General features: G+C 40.4%; 1 long non-coding RNA gene across 1 annotated transcript; it reads right to left on the bottom strand.

The window, feature by feature from the left end:
• Window positions 1–440: 440 nt before the first annotated feature.
• Window positions 441–5,332, bottom strand: LOC125484201. The gene is made up of 2 exons (XR_007263044.1): window positions 3,611–5,332; window positions 441–887 (listed from the first exon to the last, which is right to left on the bottom strand). It is a non-coding gene; the product is annotated as an uncharacterized LOC125484201 (long non-coding RNA).
• Between the last annotated feature and the right edge of the window lie 1,025 nt (window positions 5,333–6,357).

The following is a 6,357-nucleotide window of genomic DNA, read 5'->3' as shown; positions in this document are numbered from 1 at the left end:
TTGTTGCTTTGAGGGTCGTTGTGGACTTGTTGGGCCGAAGGGCCTGTTTCCACACTGTAGGGATTCTATGATCTATGATCTATGAACAGATTTTAAACCAGCAGGGATAAACAAGCAAGGAGGACAGAGCAAAAGGAAGGTCTGTGATATGGTGGAAGGCAGCAGAGGTTAAACAACAAAAGAGATGATTCTGAAAGGTAAATGAAGAGTGAGTGATAGAACCACCACCTCAGTCAGAACTGATCTGTACTTGGACTGATCCCAGCTGATGGTTACGCTGGGCAAGTCAGATCGTAGAGTGAAATTAGGTTTGAGGGATTGTAAGTTTAAATTTTTACAGTTGATTACTGTGGTGGTTAGTCAAAACATATTCACATAGGCCATGTAGGAATTTAACAAAAGATTATTTAACAAAAAACGCAAGCTCATTACACAAAAGATATTAAACAAGTGAGTTTTTTTTAAATTATACGACAGTTTAGAAAGATCTTCACAGAAGCTTTATTTTTCTGTTTCAACCTGTTTTTGAGACCAGAATAAGTTCAGCCATGATCTTAGCAAGCATGAAGGCTGAATTGCTTACTCCCGCTCCTAATTCCCATGTTCCCAAACTGTTTCCCAGCAATATCAATAACAGGTACTACAACTCCAGAGAAATACCACTTATTAAAACCCTTTAATTTCTTATTTCTGTCACTGTTCAGTTGTCCTTCTTGCACTGCTGGCCTAATCCTTGTTTCAGTTCATACAATTTAAACTTCTACAAACTCCCACAGCTTGGCGACCTCACAGACTCAAAGACTTTTGTGAGGATGATTGTTCTCGTAGATTGACAACTGGATTCTCCTGTAAGCTGATAACTTCTCTTCTGAAATGAACTCCTGATTCTGAGTGTAAGACAAAACAGAAACAAAGAGCCTATTTACTCTTTTGGTCATTAATTCAGCTGAGAAACTTTGCATCAATTAACATCACAGGTATCCTTTGTGATACTTGACTAAACATGTTTTCTTGGAAATTATGTATTTAGGCCATTGCTCCAAATAAATAAACATCTTAAAAATAATATCTTCATAGAACAAAAAATCATAAGCCACCTCCCTTTAACAAGTTAAATTTCCAAAAAAATAACAAAATACACATTTATAACTGACTTCACGCATCAAAAACAGCTGCACACACCAACCTGAACTGGACCAAGTGGTTGCACAAAGGTGAGCTTGGTGTTGGAGTACTCCTCACAAGGAAGACTGTTATAGGCACAGATCAACACAAATATTTCTAAATCCTCCCTGCTTTAAGACTCAAATTAAAGCAGCAGGCGCCATTCACTCGTATGGTTCTTGTAACCCTGATCTCCCGGGATGTTTTAATTCCTGTCATTTCAAATACTTGTCTTATTTCATTTTAAAGAACATTCTAGACTCCTACAATTGTCACTTTTTCACCAGTGGAGACACTGTGCCATTGTTAACCTGCAGTAAATTCCCCATATTTCACATCTCTTTGCTGGTCACTCATGCAGCCTCACTTACCATGTTGCTGTTGTTCTGTTGAAGTTACTTATGTCTAAGTCCACCCCATTTACCAGTATCTCTCTCATTCTTCCAAGCTTTGTACACTCCTCTCTCCCTTGTTGCCATTCCCTTGTGTTCCTCACTACCCACTGCCCACCCTCCAAAGTATTAATCCCCACAACACCGTCCCTCTTTCCGTCCCCAATCTGAAACCATTTCCATTTCAGTAAGTGACAGATCGCTATTCATTCATTTCACCATCCTTGCTCCCAAACCAATGCCTGAATAAATAGTGTAAATTATTAGTCAGCTACTCATTTCATTTTCAATGTTTCTGTTGCACAGTTAGTTTTTCATTATTGATGGATGCATGAAAATCCCCAAAAACACAAGAAAAGGTATTAATGGACCTTGGTGATAAGCTCTACCGACAATTTAAAGTCAAATTGATCAGCAACTTCACACCTTAATGCAACCCATTTCTGTAATGCTGAACTTTGTGATTTCAATTAGTTAGTGAAACTGGATATTAAGAATTCATTGTGATGGCCATTGTTGAATGGCATTGTTACTAAGAACATTAACCACAGACATGAAGCAAAATATTTACATTCCAGCCATTTCTCAGAGTACCCACGTGGATTTTCTGATTGTTAGTATGATTAAAGGTTTCTAGTTTAATATGTAACATTGAATTTAACTCTGGAGTTTTTTTAAAATATTAATCACATCCTTCTAATAGGAATTTTAATCCGCCCTAATGCACTATTCACAGAAACTAGTAGGGAGGTCATGTTGCAGCTGTACAGGACGTTGGTTAGGACACTTTTGGAATACTGCATGCAATTCTGGTCTCCCTGCTAGAGAAAGATATTGCGAAACTTGAAAGGGTTCAGGAAAGATTTACGAGGATGTTTCCAGGGTGGGAGTGTTTGAGCTACAGGGAAGAGGCTGAATAGCCTGGGGCTATTTTCCCTGGAGCACCAGAAGCTGAGCAGTGACCTTATAGAGGTTCATAGAATCACGAGGGACATTGATAGGATGAATAGCCAAGGTCTTTTCTCTGGGGTGGGCGCAGTCCAAAACTAGAAGGCATAGGTTTAAAGTAAGAGGGGAAATATTTAAAAGGGACTGAAGGAGCAACTTTTTCATGCAGAGGGTGGTGCGTGTTGGAATGAGCCGCCAGCGGAAGTAGTGGAGGCCGGTACAATTATAACATTTCAAAGGCATCTGCATGGGTATATGAATAAGAAGGGTTTAGAAGGATATGGGCCAAATGCTGGCAAATGGGACTAGATTAATTTAGGATATCTGGTCAGCATGGACGAGTTGGACTGAAGGGTCTGATTGCATGATGTACAGCTCGAGGACTCTAATCCTGGTTTATTAATAATATCTAGAAATGACTTGATGCAGAGTGCATCCCATCTATTCTGTACTCTATACATGCAAAACTATAAGCATCACTACAATACTGTATTATGACACAATAGGTATAACCAATTCGACTATTAAAGCAGATGTAACTAAAAACAATTTAATAATTCAGCATTTGGCTTGAAGGACTATACTGTGTCATTTTCAGTTGCAGATGTTATGTGCTGATTTTACTTTGAGAATATAAGGCTTAAAACTTCTTTGCTCCAGCTGTAACTTATAATTCCACAGAGCTGAATCTACTTGCACAGCAAACATGCTGACTTTAAGGCAAGGGTTACGCCTCTACTAATTCTTCCAATTAACCCTCATATAAAGTGTGTCAAATTTCTGTTTTTTTTTAGCCATCACACCTCATTTTTAAGGGTGTGTTTCCAAGTTAAATATACTTAGCAGTACTTATTCAAACATGCAAATATTCACAAGGGACTGGATATTTTATTTTAGAAAGAATCAATGATCTACAAGAAATATTTCTTGGTCTTTTTTGCTCTTGCACATACATATTACATTTATCATTTAAAAACTTTTAAGAAGAAAATTCAAAATTTCTGACAAAGGTTCCTTAATCTTACAGTAAGATACCAATTTTAACTCCAGCCAGTTTTTGTCATGCACATTTAAAACTCAAGAGTGCTATCTTAAAATGCACTTACGGCAGTCAGAAACAGGCTTGGTTAATATTTTAACTTCCTGGACTCAAGGGAATCATATGGGCTGGATTTCACCAATCCAATAGCAAACGCACACGTGTAGCCTATAGTAGATAGTGACCCAAAAGCCTATTTATAGAGTGGGAAAGCAAACTTAAAGCAAGGCTGCAAAAGCTTGAGTAAGGCTTTGTTAACTAAGTGACGTACTACATAACTGTGGTAGACGTCAAGAAAAGCAAGCACCTGTGTTTTTTTTTAAAAAAGAGTTTGCAGGTAAGTGCCACTTCAGATTGAGTTTGAGTCATCTTGCTTAGTTTTGTAAAGCCAATGCCATTATGTTTTACACAGTTGGAAAAGTGGGCAGCCTACACATTTAAAATGGTACAGTGATACAAATTATTTTAGCAGAAATGTCTGTGACTGCCTGTTTCTGGCAGAATCAGGCTGACTCTCAACAATTGTCACAATTACATCTACAAATTGGAAATTTAAACATCAGTGTGTTCAAGATCCAGATGACTCCCTGCAGGAAAAGAGTTTTCTCATGTCACTGTTGTTTCTTTCGTCATTCACCACTCAGTCCTTGGTTCTTCACCCTCCTGTCAATGAGGAGAGTTTCTCCCATTTACTTTGCTCATACCCCTTATGATTTTGAACACTTCTATTCAATCTACTTTAAACTTGCTCTTTCATAAGGACAACAGACCTAGCTTCTCCAATTCATCTGACTTAAGTAACAGAACTGCCTTACCCAAAGAACCATTCTCATAATCCTTTTTTCAGTCCTTTAAACTTCCACAACCTTTCTAAGGTGCCTAGAATTGGGTACAATACTTCAGTTGATGCTGAATCAGTGTATTGTGAAGAAGGTTAATTATAATTTCCTTGGTCTTCAGTAATCTATACCTCTAGCTATAAAGCTTAAAATACCAAATGCCTTTTTGGCTGGTTTTTCAATCTGTTCTGTCACCTTCAATGATTTATGTGCATAACCTCCCCCACTCTCTCTGTTCCTACATCCCATCAGAATTGAAGTTTACACTACCAAACACACGTCTGTATTAAATTTTATCTGTCATCTGAACTCGAACTCCAATTCCAACACCCTATATCCTCCTGAAATCTATCACCATTTTCCTCTTTGTTCTGTAAAACTTGTAATTTAGCCCATCACAGCCAAGTCTAGGTCATTAATATAATTGAAAGAAAACAGCAGTCCTTATACGGATTCCTGAAGCGCCTTACCGGATACATTCCTCCAATCCAAGAACAACTATTGTTTCCTTTCACCCAACGAGCTTCAGATCTAGGCTGTCAGTATCCCTTTAAGGCTTGTGGAATAAACTTTGCTGGCAGTTAGGCTGCGGTTTGAAAGTTTGTGTATAGCACTGCATTGTTCTTATCAACTCTGTTCTTTATCGCAATAAAAATAAAACTTAGTCAAGTTAAACAGGATTTTCTGTTGACAAGTCCATGCTGGCTTTCCCTAATTAATGCAAAATTTGTCAAGATTATCACTTCCAAAAGCATTTCCCCCCAGAGGTTAAACTGACTGCTCTGCATTTGCTCATTTTACCTGTACACCTTTGTTGAGCAAGTGTGTACCATTTATAATTCTCTGAACTGAACAGGTATAGACATTTAGGTGCAGGGCTGGATGAACACAGCAGGCCAAGCAGCATCATAGGAGCAGAGAGGCTGACGTTTCGGGCCTAGACCCTTCATCAGAAAAGGGGGAGGGGAAGGGGGTTTTGAAATAAATAGGGAGAGAGTGGGAGGCGGATAGAAGAGGGATAGAGGAGAGGATAGGTGGAGAGGAAACAAACAGGTCGAAGAGGCGGGGATGGGGCCAGGAAAGGTGAGTGTAGGTAGGGAGTTAGGAAGGGGATAGGTCAGTCCAGGGAGGACGGACAGGTCAAGGGGGCGGGATGAGGTTGGTCGGTAGGAGATGGAGGTGCGGCTTGAGGTGGGAGGAGGGGATAGGTGGGAGGAAGAACAGGTTAGGGAGGCAGGGACGAGCTGGACTGGTTTTGGGATGCGGTGGGGGGAGGGGAGATTTTGAAACTTGTGAAATCCACATTGATACCATTGGGCTGCAGGGTTCCCAAGCGGAATATGAGTTGCTGTTCCTGCAACCTTCGGGTGGCATCGTTGTGGCACTGCAGGAGGCCCAGGATGGACATGTCGTCTGAGGAATGGGAGGGGGAGTTGAAATGGTTCGCGACTGGGAGGTGCAGTTGTTTGTTGCGAACCGAGCGTAAGTGTTCTGCAAAGCGGTCCCCGAGTCTCCGCTTGGTTTCCCCGATGTAGAGGAAGCCACACCGGGTACAGCGGATGCAGTATACCACATTGGCAGATGTGCAGGTGAACATCTGCTTGATGTGGAAAGTCTTCTTGGGGCCTGGGATGGGGGTGAGGGAGGAGGTATGGGGGCAGGTGTAGCACTTCCTGCGGTTGCAGGGAAAAGTAAACATTTATTGCCTATGCTTCCACAATATCCTCCCTTACTGCCATTCATACCCTTGGATACATTCTAGCCAGCAGTCGCCATGGTGCTGCATTGAGGTGGCAGTAGACTCTCCGGAATAACAAAACTTAATCTTTTTACTAAAACAACAATTACATGCAGTCACGCAGATTTTCAACCATGCTAGTCTGAACCAATAGCTTTATTCATTTTGTGAAGGCCTATAGAAAACTATTTAACATCTACTGGACACTAGCACTATGCAAAAGCATGAACTGGAAAA

The sequence above is a fragment of the Rhincodon typus genome, chromosome 10 (genome assembly GCF_021869965.1).
Source record: "Rhincodon typus isolate 14 chromosome 10, sRhiTyp1.1, whole genome shotgun sequence".
In the NCBI taxonomy this organism is placed as follows: domain Eukaryota; kingdom Metazoa; phylum Chordata; class Chondrichthyes; order Orectolobiformes; family Rhincodontidae; genus Rhincodon; species Rhincodon typus.
The sequence above is the reverse complement of the archived record's forward strand: the minus strand, read 5'-3'. Positions and strand labels throughout refer to the sequence as shown.